Genomic DNA, 18,165 nt, shown 5'->3' with positions numbered 1-18,165 from the left:
GTGATGCCACTGTTTTAAAGTTTATTGAAAAATATGTCACTTGTGAAATTCCATTGGAAGCAACAAATAGTGATCTTCATGCACAAATTTTACAATTTCAAAGACACATATGTGGAAAATATTGTTGTCGCAAATACAAAAACAAAGGGAAATACTACACCAAATGCCGATTTGGTTTCCCTAGACCAGTTACAAATACAGGTCAAGTGAACAACCTCATGTCTTCAGTTAGACATAGTGTTAAAGGTAAGTCACCTAAAAATAAATATTACATAAAAAGAAAAGAAAAAGAAAAATATATCAATGATTATAATGCAATCATTGCCCACTTATGGAATGCAAACATAGATGTGCAGTACATTGCAGACAATTCTACTGCAGTTGCACGATATGTCACAGCATACTTAACCAAAGCAGAAAAGACAGAGCTCCAAGACCTCTGGAATGACCTGTCATCAGATAAAACAGTTTTTCAGAAATTATACAGCTCGGGCATAAAAATGCTCTCGCATAGAGAATGTGGATCATATGAAGCAGCGGATCGTTAAACTGGTACTGCATTGTATGGTAAATCTGAAAATGTAGTATGGCTAAGTCTTGGTCCAGCTAAATCTAGAAAAAGAGTTCTAAAATCATACGAAGATATAGAAACAATAGCCAAACGTGATCCCAACAGCCAAGACATTTTAAAAAACAATTTATTGGACACATACTGCCCAAACAGAAGTAATACTTTGGAAAACATGTGTCTATACCAAATAGCCCAAAAGTACACATACAAAAATAATATAAAACCTGATGAAAAAAAAGGTAAATACAGAGTGACAAACTGTGAAGGCAGCTTAGTTAAACTCACCAAACCAAATTTAATTAATCATATCAAATTCTCATTAAAGACTCCTCAACATAAATAAGTATATTACATGTCCCTGCTACAACTCTTTAAACCATGGAGAAAAGAAGAAGAAATACTAGATAACTCTGACTCGTATGAAGATGCTTTTAAAGCAAATGAAAGCACTATAACTGATGTAAACTTTACACAGTACAAAACAATGTTGCACAATTAACAGCAACACAAAGAAGAACTCCAGGCACAACTAGATAAAGAAACTCCTGACAGTAGTCAACCTTCTGTAACAGGAAGCCAAGAACCACTGGGAGAACCACTAATGATAAATGAGGCAGAATTAGCTATGATAGAAGTAGAAAACACCATTTGTCAGTATGAAGATAAAGAAGACTTAACTATACTACAATCAAAACTAAACAATGAGCAACGTAGCATTTTTCAAGAAGTAACACAACAAATTGCACATGGTGTACAACATGAAAATAAAGAATGTTCCTGCCATAATTATAAACCTATACTACTGTACGTCAGTGGTGAAGCTGGTTCTGGCAAAACATTCCTAATCAAAATCATCAGTAAGCTCCTTCAACAATTGACAAACAACAAATTGTCAGCTGTTGTCAGTGTCAGTTAAATTTAAAGAAGCAGTTTTATCTATAGTGATAGCGGATTTTCTGTTAATTGTTTTTTGGTTTGTTTTACATTTTGATAGAGGAGGCAAAGTTTCTGTACTTGAAACTTCTTGTGTTTCACTAAATGACTGTATTAGCTGTTTTTTTCAACTTTTTTTGCAAATTCTGCTAGAGATGGATGCTTATGTTGGACACTTTTATTTTCAGTTGCTCTACTTCTGCGTTGCTTTCTATGGATTTGACTTTTGGTAGGCATTCTTTAGGGTCTGTTGAAAAAAATAAAGAAGGTATGTTCTGCAATGTATGTGTGCTGTGTGCATGAGTGTTTGAGTAAGATGATAAAGATGTATGTAATGGTGTGTGATTGTGCATTGGGAACTACAACTAGTAGCGATGGGTATTCTTGAATTTATGTGCTACTAAACGGGTTCAGATGACAGAAAAAAGTAAGCTAGTGGTGTGGAGAAGTACAAATAGTAAATCTAATGTATACAATTAAAACAGTTGTTTGTTCTATAATATCAAAATTCTAACGGTTGAGTTGGGTAATTTGTGTGTCCAAAATTAGGAATTTGTGGGCCATTCTGGTTGTAAATCGCTGTTTAAGACATAGGGATTTTAGGCACAGAAAAAGCATGAATTAACTTTACAGTGTGTTATAGTAATAATACAAATATTATTGTGATATTCTACTTACTTTTTTTTTAAATGAACAGGTTAATTCTTACTTCTTCTTTGTTCTTCAAATTCGGTTGCTTCTTTTCGGGAGAATGGTCTTCACTGCAATTGTAAAAGAAACAAATTAGTAATTTTGTTTGTATAGCACTGTTTTTAATTTAGACATTGATTTTTTTAATTGAAATCCTCAGCACCTTCCTCAAAACCATTAAAACTATCTTATTTACGTAAGATACGTCGCACCAGTTCAATACATATGATATTTTCTTAATGAACAAATTGTATTGCAATGACTAACTCTAGCAAACAAAATATCTTTACTATGTCTCGTGAAATTCATAATGTACCACTGAATACCACTATTTCTGTAACTAAGCTCTTCCAGGTAGTAATGCTTCAATGTCATGCTTATATTAAAGTAATTAAATGAATAAAGAAATACAAAAAAATATGTAATTGTATAAGTATTATTTTTTGAGATTTGAACATAGAGTTTGCATGCATGCACTTCTGTTTGAATATGTGTAGTCTATATATTTCATTTAAAAAATGTTAGTTTAACATGATTTGAGTGTGTGTGTGTATAAAGAAAGTAAATAGTGTAAAGGTTTATAAGTGACAGTTGATTTTAGGAGATTGAAAAAAAGACAGCAGATTCATTTTACAGATTACACAAGCTAAAAGTTAGTTTGAAAATGTGTTCATGTACTGTACAGAAAATATGCATACCCGTTGTTTGTGTTCATGCATATGGCTATGCATGGAGCTGCACGTAGCAATCTTGGAGACTTGTACAGTATTTCTTGTAGATGGTGCTTGCCAATGATATGACACTTGTACTCAGAGAGATTCACATTACATTTGCACTGCTGATCTATGATGATGCATTTAGATGTAGAGGTCTTGAATGTGATTGGTGGATGGTCATTTGACTTCTTAGCTATATCCAATGAGGGAATGGCACAGAGAGTGAAGTGGAAATGGTAGAAGGGCTGTTCATGTTACGATATGCCCACGGACATGGTGGTAGTTCACGGACATCGGGTGTTACATCCGGGGATTTTTGGGTTCAGAAGTCATGCAAATGAGAATTAGCACTGAAAGGGATTGTTCACGAAAGTTTATTGGGTGTGTTGTGCCAGGAGAGAGTTTCTCAGATACTCTTTTTGCTGAGAGAACAACAGATAGCTATGGCTGTGTGTTTCAGAAAACAGATTGGTTGGATTTTGGGAGATTCATGGATACATTGGTTGAAGGTGCATGCAGAAAGCTGTGGAGTAGCTGTAGATCTTGGATTTCCACATGTGGAAGTACACTGGCATGGAGTACGTGGAATGAAGTGGTTGGACTTGCTACCTCTCTGTGCTACTTTAGAGACAGAGCAACATCCAGACATAATTGTAATTCATTGTGGAGGGAACAGTTTAGGACATGTGTCTGGAATTTCTTTGCAATTTGCTATGAAAGAAGGACTTGGGAAGGTCATGGACATGTTTCCTAATTCTCAAGTAATATTTTCACGTATTGCGCAGAGACAAATGTGGCTTCGTTCTTCTTCATTTGGTCCACAAATGGAAGAGCAAGGCGCAATATTAATAAGGCTGTTTATGCCTTTCTAAGAGATTTTGGCATGTCCTCTTTTCACAATGAAATATTATGTTTCGTAGTACATACATTTTACGCAGAGATGGAGTCCATCTTACTTATGCTGGCAATCAGATTTTTCTGAGAAATGTACAAAATGCATTGCAACCTTTTTTAGAATTACAGCATCCATTTTGAAATAGGTGTTGAGTATTTATAATTTTTGACATACAAACACCTCCCAAAGGCTCTTTTCAGAGCCACCACTTCCTCTAAGAGAAAATTGCAATGGTTATGATAGGGGAAACCCCACATTTTTAGATGTCCGCGGACTGTCAACGGACTTCTAAAAAATACAAAGGGCCCTGTTTCATTTATTTTCACTTCTATTTTCTTAACTGTGAAAGGCGGCTCTGAAAAGAGCCTTGTTTTTTTTAATTTTTGTTATTTTGTATTTTTTTTGGTTTTTTATACACGACACAATAGGAGAGGAGGGGAAAGGAGGGCAAAGGGGGGACACCAACCACAGGGATAAGAAAGGGCGAGCTGAGAGAGGAAGATGAAGAGTGGGTTTTATTTGGGTAGTGAGCAGGTTTTCTCATGCTCTGAGACGATAGTCTCAAAAGCACTGCAAAGTCGCTCCTCCCTGCAGTGTACTGTGTCGCAGTACATACATACAACTGTGACCCTCGAAAGGTAAGGGTCATCAGAATTCTGTATGGCCTGTGAGGCAGCTTGCGGAAGACGCTGCCCCACAGAGGTGGTCCTTGTGGTGACAGGATCAGAAACGGAGGATGAAGTAGAGGAAATCAACCTACTACGCTCCTCGCAAGGTACAAACTTGCGAATGGTCCCAGAGTGAACTGACCTATGGTGTCGCTTCATGGTAGTGGTCCCAAAGATGTATGAACCATGCCTCCCGCGACTGAGTACCATTTTGCACTCATTGCAGGTGACAGGGTCCGCACGAGCCTTAGGACCATTCCCATGAATGGTAAACAACCGCCACACCCAAGACTCACGCCTAGTGCGGGTAGTAGGGATTTCCTCTACCTCATTCTCGTCATCCTCTTCTTCCTCCTCTGCATCCTCACTCCTGTTCCCCTCTTCAGGCCCTTGGGAAGGTGGTAGTGGTGGAGGGGGTCAGGGCGGTGCTGAAGCAGGTGCAGCACTAGGTGGCAGTAGTGCACCCATGGATGCCATCTCGATATTGGTTTAATCTGTAAGTTGCAGGAAAAATAGCTGTGCTCTGAAGAATAGTCATAAACACAATGAGAATAAGCTCTATGGTGTGGTCTTTTATAGGGGTGCTTGTACGCGGTTCGCGGACATGCGCGCTGTCCGCGGACAGATCGAACACAAAAAAAGGTTCAAAAACTTTCAAAAAGTATGTAGAAACTCAGGATTAGTATATGGGACTTGTGCTATGGTGAGTTTTTATCGAGAAATATTGTGGATTACTTGAAAATGTACTTTTAAATTGTTCAGGGACACAAACAGTGTCCGCATTCAGAACACTCGATCATCATGGGTGCGGTAACATGATCGCTTCGCGTACATGTTCGCGAAGGAAGCAGCTGTCCGCAGGACACCAAATGCACTGGTTTGCGCATGCGTGTTGATGTTCTACGGACACTGTTCGGGTCCTGAAGTAATTAAAAGTGCGTCACACGTCAAACAAACATTTCTGGACACCGCATGTGTTCTAGAACAGTTTGAAGTTGGTAGCGAACCGACGGACAGTTATAGTGTTCTTCAGGAAACCTCCATTTTTGTTTATTTACGAACATTTCAAGACACCAATTGTGTTCTTAGAACAGTTTCAACTTGCTAGCGAACACTATGGACAGGAATAGTGTTCTTCAGGACACTTCAATTTTTTCGTTCATTTACAAACATTTGAGGACACCGATTGTGTTCTTAGAACAGTTTCAAATTGCTAGCGAACAGTACGGACAGGTATAGTGTACTTCAGGACACCTCCATTTTCATTTATTTACAAACATTTCAGGACATCAATTGTGTTCTTAGAACAGTTTCAACTTGCTAGCGAACACTACGGACATGTATAGTGTTCTTCAGGACACTTTAATTTTCGTTTCTTTATCAATATGAACATTTCAGGACATCGCGTGTGTTCTTAGAACAGTTTCAACTTGCTAGCGAACAGTACGGACAGGTATAGTGTTCTTCAGGATACCTCCATTTACGAACATTTCAGAACACCCACGCTGTCCGCGGACACCTACACTGTTTTTTTTTTTTGAAACGGAAACTAATTACAACACAATATAAAATGTGACTTTATTTAACATATATTAATGATTTATGATAGAGAAGGTGAGGCAGAAACGGAAACAAAAACAGGAGAATTAAGGGTTTGAACATGATTGGTATCAGGTGAAGAAGGGATGGAAGTCACATCAAAACGTTTTGTGTTATGGAGAGGGTTTGGGGATAATTGACTGGGATATGGTGAGGAGGACAAGTACATGTGGGACAATGGTATGAGGTTTTAGTTTTAAAATGATCTTCAACAAAAGTTTTCAAATTATTAAAATTGGTCAACAATAAACCCATTTTTTCTTTTATGCTGTCAAGAAGGTTATCCATAACAGTTTCTTCAGAGGTATTTTCTATTTTGGTATGCTCTGTACAAAAAAAAATATATATATATGTTAAATGTATATAAAATAATAATAATTAAATGGTTTATATTGTAAAGTGTTTACCATTAGTTTTACTATCTTCTGACATTTCCTCATGTGGGAAATGCTCCTCTAGCCATTCCAGAGTACTAGACATTTATGTGAGAAAAAAAAAGATAATATTTTTTTTTTAATCTAATACAGAAAGTTTATAAATATATGAGTAAAATGAAGTACAATTACTATTTCAGGTAAGATATGTTCTAAGTACTCTGTAGGTCTGGTCTTGCGCTTACTTCTGTAGTGTCTGTGAGGTAATTATGTTGGAACCCAATTTATCTTCTTTTGGTATATTCCATTTTAGAACATATTGTATTTAAATTAATGGTTAATGTGTTACATATATGGGTTACATTTCTTATGTATTACTACATATAATGTGTAAGTGTGCTGTTTTTTGAATTTGTTAAATGTTGTTATGTTATGATATAACAATCAAACATATCCCTCCAGAGTTTTTAGGTAGTGGTACTGTTCTCCGAACATGTCCACGGACATTAAAAGAGTTTGCGGACATCAAGTTCAGTAGAAGGGGTTCAGCATGTTCCATATTACATGTACATAAAGTCAAAGTTATTATTGTTAAGTTGCGCTACTAAAAACCTATGAAATTCAGTGAAAAAACGTTGTTAAAGGGACGTTATGGTTAAGTTGCGCCACTAAAAGCCTATGAAATTCAGTAAAAAAACTTTGTTAAAGGGATGTTATGGTTAAGTTGCGTTACTAAAAACCTATGAAACTCAGTGAAAAAACTTTGTTAAAGGGACGTTATGGTTCCAAGTAAAACCGAAAAACCCTTGAAATTCGACAGTTATGGTAAGCTAAGCAACCATAACTCGCGCCACCACCGCGCACTGCTAAGCCTAACACCCACAACATCAAAGATGACATCACAAATGTCATTGATGACATCACTGATAACATCACATGTGCATTTACCTTTCATGAAAAGTCTGTACAAGGGATTCTTAGTGTAATGTTAATGAAAACAGTGTCAAGGATTATTGGAATAAATATCAAGTGCTAATCAGTGCATTAAGCTATGCATTGATATAAATAACATTCCTTTATTAATTTCAATCCAGTATACTAAGATACTCATGTAGAAACATAGGCATCGTGTGCAGCATAAATGATGGCGATGCAATATTCATAAACTTGCCATGTTGAATAGTGAAATGATAACTGTTTTCATATTAGAATTTTGCGTGCAGTGAAATTTATGATAAGTAGGTAATAAAACCCACTTACTAAATAATTGCATTATTATAGACAAATCACAACGAGACAACACCACATAAAAATATGAATATATACAAGGGTATTGAAGTAAGAAAAAAAAACAGCAATTGTAGCAGAAAGTGTTCATAACCTAACTGATTACCTTTATGCAGAGAAATGATTGTTCTGTTTCAAAGCTGTTACTTACCCTATCTATATATATATCACATGATGTGTTTGGACCCTAAGGAAAATAGTGTGAGTGCAACATTAAAAATATGAGCATATACAGGGAAAGTACAGTAATAAAAAAAACATCAAAACTATCAGAAAGTGCTGAGAAATCTACTGATAATTTTAATGCACAAAAATGATTGCTGTCTTTCAAGGTTGTGTCTTCCCCTATGTATATGTTTCATATGATATGACTGGACCATAAGGGAATTATTGTAAGAACATACTTGAAGGATAAGGCTACGAATATAGTACATTTACAATTTTTAGTTCCTGACTGTTACTGAAGAAAATCATGTGGCCTAGATATGTCAGGAAAGGAAAAAAAGGAGAGTCAGACATGTGATGGCATGAGTGATGTCATCAATGACATTTGTGATGTCATCTTTGATGTCCTGGGTGTTAGGCTTAGCAGTGCACGGTGGTGGCGCGAGTTATGGTTGCTTAGCTTACCATAACTGGCGAATTTCAAGGGTTTTTCGGTTTTACTTGGAACCATAACGTCCCTTTAACAAAGTTTTTTCACTGAATTTCATAGGCTTTTAGTAGCACAACTTAACCATAACGTCCCTTTAACAAAGTTTTTTTACTGAATTTCATAGGTTTTTAGTAGCACAACTTAACCATAACGTCCCTTTAACAAAGTTTCAAAGTTTTTTCACTGATATATATATAATATATATATATATATATATATATATATATATATATATATATATATATATATATATATACAACAAAAAAACTTTGTTAAAGGGACGTTATGGTTAAGTTGCCTGCCCTATTAAAAACCTATGCCATTCTGTATAAAAACATTGTAAAAAGGACATTAAGATTACAAGTACAATCTAAAAACCCCTGAAATTCGGGAGTTATGGTAGGCTAATCACCCATTTTTTCCATCTGCACTTTCCACTGCTACCACTACCACCCCGACCATAAAAGATGCCACCACACATGTCATTGATGCCATCACTGACGCCATCCCATCTTCAGCCTCTTTGTTTTATGTCAGCTAAGCAACCATAACTCGTGCCACCACCGTGCAAGGCTAAGACTAACACCCAGGATATCAAAGATGACATGACATGAAGCATTGCTTTTGAAACGTTTCTGTACAGCAAACTCTTTCAGTGCACCTGATCTAATTTTTCTACTTTTAGAAAGATACCAAATCTGACAACATAGCATTTTCCTGCAGAACTAATTTTTGTAATTGGGCCAGCTGGGTAACAGAAAGTACCCTAACGGCACGAAAGCATAATAGATGGGCCTGAGCCTTACGTTGCCAAAGCAAGTGGTGTGCAATAGCGTTCTGGATAACGTACCTTGACAGAGTAAACAAATGCTTTCTTAAAGGCTCCTTTTAAAGAACATACTACAACCTGCAACGTATCATGGCAGATTGTGAAGGGGAACACGAAATTATTAAAAAACACACTCACATGTAAAATGTAGTAATGTACTTTTATTTCACAATGCACAGTGCTAAATCATTGCCCTTTTCTCAGTTGCAAGGAAATGTGAAGTTTGTGTCTCTGCCACACAATGAAAATGTTAATTTTGACGGTCACGTTGATGTTTTCCCACAAAGTCACCATGCGTTGGCGCCACAGTTTTTATCATGCACACAGGTGCTGGTAGATGAGGTTGTCACTCATGTGGATGACCTTAATGGGAACAGACAGTGGTTAGTGGATTACCTATGGCCAGAATAAGGCTGCCATCTGGTACAGCATATGGTACATGGTTGTGGCAGTAAGCATTGTCCCACTGGACGGCGAAGATTGTCGCAATAGTTGGAACAACCTGAAGGCTAAGGTCTGCAGCCTCATCACCAAGTAGAGGCATTAGACATCCACCACAGGAGGTGGAACCACTTGCCCTGACTCCATGGGAGGAAAGGTCCAGCTCAATCCTTCACTTGAAAGGGATAGAGTGGATCGGCAGTGCCAAATTTGGAGGAAGCAGCCAAGGTAATGCCGCTGAGTCTTTAAGTTCCTACTCCATGTCAATGATCTGGCCAAAAGCATGTGTCCTCCAGCATAGATGAGCCCAATGGACAGGGGAATGGACAACCATATGGCAATCTGTACAAAGGCATGGATACTACATATATACTGTTGTAATATACATGCACCATAGGGGGGATGAGTATTGAAGCCATGAGACCATGAAGAGCACCCAAGTGTGATGGGAAATGCTACAAAGTGAACCCCCTGCGCCACCACAACAACAAACCATATTGGCAGGCCAAAAGGCAATGTACCAATGCATGTGCTGTGTACACCTTCAGCAGAACCTACTCCCACCTTGCATTAGCTGTACTCATTGGCCTGCAGCCGATCATGCCCAACAGGCAAAACGTGAGTAGGATTTTCTCCCTAGTCCACTTACTGGTATACATGATGACCGACAGCATTTTATTATCCAAAGAATAGGTTTACTGTTGACTCAGACTGATGAGTCTAGGCCCTCCATTGCCTAGGAAACCTCCACCCCTGGCAGTGCACCTACCTCCACCCACATGGTGGAGGCAAGCCATGGGAGTAGTGGGAGGAAGAGCAGGAGAGAGGCACCAAGGCCACATCACACAAGCCCCATTTCAGCTTTGCCAAGTATGCCCAATTACCCCTCCACCAGCACTGCACATAGTAAAGATGGCACCATAGATGCAGCTGCAAGTGCATAAACCCCAGTAGCTGTGACCGCCACACCACAGACAGCCTCTGTGGTGATCATAGAAGAGCAACATGGTGGCAATGTCAGATATGGCACACTACATGCACCCACCCATCTGCTTCCTGACACCACCTCCTCACCTGAGACAGACAGCCATTTCCAGCAGCAGGGCCTAATGGCAGTTACTCACATGAAGAGGATGAGACTGGCTTTAGGTCCCGCTACTTGAGCCCTAACCATCTCCATAGTCCCCAGCCAGTGCCTCAGAATTTACTGGATATTTGGGAGAGGCTGGATAACATGGAGAGGCGCCAGGTCGCCATAAAAATCCTGGCAGAGATGCAGTCGCAGCATCTGAAGGACATTCAGGACAGTGTACAGGGATCCTCAAGGAGGATTGCCGGGTCATTAGACTGCCAGTGCCGGCAATTGTGAATGACAATTGCTGCCATCACATCTGTGGGTCAAAGGATGAGGGGGCATACAAAGGGCATGTTGGCATTTGCAGAATCCATGCATGCAAGCATACATCTCACCATGCAATACACATGGGGTAAGGAATCAGAGCTTTCCACCTCTATCACCCATACAGAGGGGTCATTGCATGGGACCCCACAGCGGTGCTCGTTGGACAATGTGGTCCATACTGTGGCCAAGCAGGCTGGCAAGGGCAAGAGGCCACGAAAGTGACATGATGTGATATGACACTATTTCACTGGGGTCGAGGAAGGTGTGTGAGAGTGGTGTTGGGGTTTGGGGAGGTGGGTGGAAAGGGCTGTTGGGGATGGGAGCTCATAACAGTTTCTAATAAAAAATAAAAAAAATAAATGCCAGGACAATAATTTTTGGGTGAAGGTGATATATTCAAAATGTGTGTTTATAAAGAAGTGTGATGCATGTGAAAAGTAATGTGCCTAGAGACATGTTAAATTAGTTCTTGCTGCACAAGACATCCATCTCATGCTCAAAAAAATGGCAGCACTGCATCTGTGGACAGCACATCAGTGTCTGCTAGGGGAAGCATGTGTAGATCAAGTGGCAAGGGGTCAAAATGTCTGAGGCAGATGTTGGGCAGAATGGCACAAGAAACAAATATCTGGCCAACCTTCTCTGGTATGTACATTAGGGCACCTCCGGTACGAGTCTGGTTCTGACGTGTGCCTCACTGTATGCCACCAACTGTGGTGTATGTGGTTTACGCACAGATGCCACGGGAGCTGGGGGCTAACCAGAGTCACCTGCAACAGCATAGGACACAGCATAAGACACAGATGTCAGTCAAAGTGCATTGAGGTTGCCTAGAATGTTACTTGTCTTTTTAATGGACGCTCTCTTGATGCAATGTTGCTGCATTTGTTCTACATGGTTTTCATTCCCAGCAATTCAATGATGTGATATATAATATGGGGGTAACTGTGGATTTTCATTTAGAGATACACCGTGATATGATATGTTAAGGCATTTATAACTTGCCTGCACACATGTGTTTCTAGGTGCCACAAGACAAGGGAGGGAGGACAGAGGGAAAACAAGACAAACAATCCTACTAAGCCTTGTGTCATTCTGACCATACAAATGTGACAACGTGAACAGCATGGGGTGGGGGCAGTGTAAGGTAGAGGGAAAGGGGAAGTGTGGTCAGGGCAGTAAGCTTTAAGTGCAGCCAGGGCAGAACAACTCTGGGTAAGTACAAGGAGGCAGGGGGCTGCATGGGCCAACAGTTACAGACTTGAAGTGCACGGTGGCCCGGAGGCAGTGTGAGGAAGACTGGTCATGGAAGAGCTTGGTACCCAGGGAGACGCTGAGGGTACCAAACAACCAGAGCACGCAGACAGGTAAGTTAGCAAGGAAGCAAGAGCGAGAAGGCAGAGGAGAAAAGGAAGAACTTGGGCTGCTTCCGGAACTTCAGGTGGTTTGGCTCAAGTCAGAGAGGGGAAGGGAGGCCATTCCAGAGGGAGACACCTGACCAGGAGAGTGATCTACCCCCCACTCTGTGCCTGGTGAAGCGTCTGAACCTCAGTGAGATGGAGGTAGTTGAGCGAAGGGCACTTGAAGAAAGGTTTTTCAGAAGAGAGAGTTGGTTGTAGTGCGGGCCCTGGCCCCAGAAAGCATTGTGGACGATGCAGAGGATCTTGTACTTGATCCTTGCAGCCACCGAGAGCCAGTGGAGAGATTTCAGAGCTGGAGAGATAGGGTCCTGTGCTTGAGGCCAAGGATAAGTCTCACAGTCCTGTATTGGATTAGTTGCAGAGTGGAACGGGTAGAGGTAGGAAGATTGAGAAAGAGGCTATTGCAGTAGTCCAACCTGGAGAAAACCAGTGCTCTGTAGACAGTGAGCTTCTGCTGGAAAGTGAGAAAAGGTAGATTAACTCTGAGAAGGAGTAGCTGGAAGTGGGCCTTCTTGGCAAGTTGCATGATGTTAGGAGAGAAGGAGACTGGAGTCGAAGATGACACCAAGGTTTTTTGTCTAAAAGGAAGGCAAAGTTAGAGGGCCAAATGTGGGCGTCGAGAGTGGGAGAGAGAGCAGGGGTCCCAATGAGAAGGATCTTTGTTTTACTGGCATTAAGGCAGAGAATGTTGGAGGTGCACCAGTCCTGAATCACGGATAGACAGTCAGTGATGAGCAATGGAGGAGAGGAGGCTGAGGGAAGCCTGAAAGAGAGGAGAGTGCTATTTGCATAACACTGAAAGTTAGAAGAGAAGGTGGAGATCAAGTGGGTCAAAGTGGCCAGATAGACATTGAAGAGCCAAGGTGAGAGGAAAGAGCCCTGGGGAACACCACATGTGGAGGGTGAGGTGGATGAGAGAAAATACCCAAGTTGGACCTTGGAGGGTCAGTCCTGAAGGAAAAAGGTCAGCCATGCCATGGCCTGATACATGATGCCCAGATTCTCACTGAGTCTATCGGTCATGGTGGCGTGATTGACCAAGGCCAAAGCAGAGGAAAGATCAATAAGGATGAGGACAGAGGGAGAGCTGGAGTCAATATTAGAGATCAGATCTTCAAAGGTGTTCAGGAGAGCAATATATATGCCTCTGGCTGCTCTGAAGCCAGACTGGTGGTCATAGAGACAATCAACAGATTCAGTGTGGTACGCAACCTGGGAGAAGGTTAGCAAGCAAGTTGTACCAAACAAGGCAAAGGATTTCAAATGTGCATGTTGTCTGTGTATGACCAGTGGTGTGCTGTCAAGTAGTGCCCTGCTGGATAACGTGTTGTTTTTGTGCATGTTTGTGGTTTGTGCATTCATGCCACAATGGGTTCACATGCATGGTTTGCAGTGTACATGCCAAAGTGTCTGGCAGTGTTGCATTGTCAATGTGTATTGTTAAGATGTTGGATTGGCTAGGTAGGTATGTGTGCCCTAAGAATTGTGGTTCCCGTTGGCATCTGGTTGTGCAGTAGTTACTTGTTGGGGCATTATGCATTGCTGTCATACTGCTGCATAGTCCCACTGGGCCTACTCCTGTGGGTGTCATATGTGGCATGAGAGGGCAGGTCTTGAATGTACAGGGTCTTCACCGGGCATGCATTGATCAGTAGTAGTAATTCACCTCTTCACATTGTATTGTACTTGTGCTGCAACATTGTATTGTGTCAAGGCATTTGTACTCACCCACCATACATGTCCATTGCTCTCTGTTGCTATCCATGTGCTCAGGCAGGGTGCTACTACGGAGGACCATGGCGCTGTGGGGGAATCCAGGAATGCGGTTGCAGCAGTGTGTTATTGTCATGTCAGTATTGCATGTAACCTGCACATTCATGGTCTGGTCTGCTTCCTGTTCCGGCATACCTCTTTGGATGCTGGGGAGCAGCCAAAACCACATGGGTGCAGTCCACCACAGCAAATACTTTTGTCTTGTGGTCTGCTGCGTGGAAATGCACCTTTGTGGAATGTATCAGTGCCACGGTAGTGAGCAGAGAGGTGTGTTGCGATGCATGTTACAGGAATGCCTCCAGCACCTGCCCAGACACAAGTGAAAGAGTGATCTGGGACATTCCATGCAACATGCCCACAGTGTGCCGCAAGGTGCCACTGGCAAGAACATTTAGCACTGACACGAGGTTCAGCATCGGGGTTAGGGCAGCCCAGATATTGATCCTGCTCTGGATGCTGTCTGGGATCGTGGACAGTAACTCTGCTGTTGTCTCCCTGTTCAGACGGTACAGGGTAATACACTGTGCATCAGTCAATGCCCAGGGTGGGGGCTTGACCCAGGGATGAGCAAACGCCTTGCATGGCATCTCCTCCTCCTACTCGTTGTGGCATGTGCTCTGTGCCACGATTCCTGCCTCTGCAGATCAACGTGGAGCAGGAGGCGCTGCATTTCACAGTTTTGGGTCATCTGTAAGCACTTACCGCGATCTTTTAGATGAAGGTAACTGCAGTGTTTGTTTGGCGTAATTACCACCCATTTTTGGCAGTATTACGTCAGTATTTCAACTTGTGATGAGGCGGAAATACAGTTTTGCATCTTGGTGGTAATTCCCCCAGAGAATGATGTTAGTGCTAATTTTGCCAGCAGAATTAGCACCACATACTGTATCGGCACTGTGGTAAAAGTGGCAGTAATTCCATTGCTCCCACCTTTACTGCATATGGCACAATTCGTAATGAGGCCCATTATTATGTTACAAACCTTTCACTTGACAATAAAAAGATATCATTAAAAAAAAACACTTTTAAGCACAAATATGGTACAATAAAAAGTATTTGTTCCTGCCTCGAAATGCTACATACTAAAATAGTATTGTTCCCACTAGATGGGTCGAAACAACTCAGAATATGTGTTGTTGTTGTTATTATTATTATTATTATTATTATTAGTATAACATTATTATCGTTTAATTTGTGTAGAGCGACAGATGTCCATGTTAAATTGTGCTTGACTGCCTAAAGCAAACTAACGTACAGATCCTATTTTGTAGTATTACAAAAGCGACATGGATATGTAGTTCAGCGGTGCTTTCCGACTTTAAAACAAGTAGCTGTTCTCATGAATATTCATGTGATGAACTATTCAAACCCTTTTAGTACGCACACTTGAATTGCACATTCTGTTAATTTAAGCGAATGATACTGATATGTGAATACGGGAAAGAAATAGTTTAAGAGGCATCGTGGATTTTCTCAGCTTTCTCACAATTACTGTAATGCTCGCTTTCGTTCTACGTTCATTAATACACGTCTTTCTTTTGCAAGTGGCTTTAAAGAGAGCAAAGGGCCACTTTCTTGGCAATACGATGCGACAGGGCTCTTTTTCTCGCGATCTGCGCGAGATTAATGAGGTTTGGGGCAAGCTGAATAATTCTCAATAATTCTGCAACTTTCTAGTGTTAGACTCTTCCATGAAATATGCATTATTCTGGTTATCTTCACCAGCACCACCTCCCTTAGGTTCCCCTTGTGACTCCCATTCCCAATTATTTTCTCAGGAATATAACTCATGTCAGACCTCATTTCTGACTTAAATTATTAACTCCAAGTCACACCGTCAGAATTACATTTCACATTAACTTGGAGAAAATCGTGCATGCAGTGCTCTGATTTAAAAGTATATTTGTCATTGTGTTGGTTGTTAATATGACTCCAGAACAGAGATGTTGTTTTTAGACATTCTATATAAACTGAGGCTTAGTAAAATCATGAGCGACTCGTCTGGTTTAAATGACCGCATTTACAGAGTGTGAGTGTCTGTTATAGCAATATTTTAATACAACTGGAAAGATGGGAAGGTGAGATAAATATGGAAACCGATTGTAGGTTGGACAGAGGATTAAGTAGATGCGACATTTCTTTTGCAAAATCTGGAACGCTGTAGACCTGTCTCCCTTCCTGTTGGTTGCAGCTGGTATGCAAATGTGAAATAACGAGCTAAGGGAATGTCAGGTTCTGGGAAGAAAATGCATTCTCAGAAGTCAACTGAATGACAAGTCACATAGGGACAGGATACTTATTATAGCCTTGTAAACAAGTTGACATTCATTGACAGATTGTTAAAGACATGGGTGTCACCTTCTGTCAAAACAAACACTTTCTTCCCATTTTATCATCTATCTACTCAGCTGAAATGTTATTTTTAGGAAAGCAAAAAGATCAGATTTAATGTAATTAAAACCTTTACCCGCAGAATATACGTCAAATATTCTGTTCCCCACTGATTCTTGTTTATCAACAAACCATTTGCGGTTAGGCTGTACTCTGCTGATAGGTCACAATACGTATTTGCTCTGTTTGTAATTATTAATAGCAAATCAATAATTTTGCTCAGGCTATCTGCGTTTGCCATATTAATTCATGAAAGCATAGAACATTTGTCACCTTTTGTGTTAGATCAATGGTTTGCAGGAACCTGAATGCACCCCATTCGTTTGTTCTTGTAATTACATATGTGCTGCATCTGTATCTCATCAGTCCTAGATTCCAGACCTCTTTCATGCAGGTTTGATTCCCTCTCAAGAAAATGTGGCCGATGACGCAGCATGTGACGTGTTTTCGGTGGGAAAACATTGTCAGGGAAATCACATGTTCATTAACAAGCATATTGAATCACTAAAGTTCCACATTAGGCTCCCAGAAGTCTAAGGAGTTGCAATACTAAGCCATGTTCAACCTTTTCATCAAATTTCCAAATCAACAGAATTTCAGAAGATGATGCCAAAACTAACTTTCATCTTTTTTTTCAAGGTTCAGGAGAGTTGATTCTGGCAAATTTAGACTAAAAGGATATATATGCTCTGCCCGTTTGGAGTTTGTGGTCAGTATTGTACGCAGAGACAGATGGTTGCTGGAGTATTACAAGGACAAATAAAATATTGAAATTGGCCATTGGATTGATTTAAGGGAGTATTAGAAAATTGATATGAGAATTAGTAGAGGGAGAAAATTCGATGAGGGAGAGGGAGAGGTAGAACATTAACATAGGATTGAGTTTAGGGTGGGATAGGAAATTGAAATAGGATATGACATCTTTTTGTGACTACTAAGAAGGAAGGAATAATAGTACCTTCTTTGGATGTAAGTGGTCTTGTACAGCATCATTCAGCCACTATTGGTGGATTCGATGTGTGTGACTCTTTAAGACAAATTGGGGTAGTGTGGTGAGTGTGAAAGTGGAAGAGGCAGATGTGAAATCTGTGGTGTTGGTGTTGATGGATGCAGTTCATAAGTACCCCGTTCCTGTGTGCCCTTCTGCTTTGTTTGGGTATGGCAGAGAGACATGGGAAGGTATGATTCATAGGGATGACAGCAAGATCTGTTATACTACAATGTTCTGGGTCTGGATAAGCACTGATGTGGGAGAATGTGACAGTGCTAATTTGGAGAGCTTTTGTAGGTACGGTTAATGCTGCGGTTCCTATGGCCAGGTCTGGACGGATTGTGTGTACAAGGTGATACAATATCGTAGAGGGACATTGGTGTGTCATAGGGATGGAGAAATATGCCTTACAAAGCAAAACAACCTGATACCCTGAACTTCTACCAATAGCATATTGCAGACAAGTGCCCAGTAATCAGACCAAGTAAATACAACCCACTAAGGACAAAGTCTAGGTGAACCCTTTTTT

This window comes from Ambystoma mexicanum, chromosome 7p (assembly GCF_040938575.1).
Source record: "Ambystoma mexicanum isolate Mex_15411 chromosome 7p, UKY_AmexF1_1, whole genome shotgun sequence".
Taxonomy (NCBI): Eukaryota; Metazoa; Chordata; class Amphibia; order Caudata; family Ambystomatidae; genus Ambystoma; species Ambystoma mexicanum.
Note: the sequence above shows the minus strand (reverse complement) of the source record.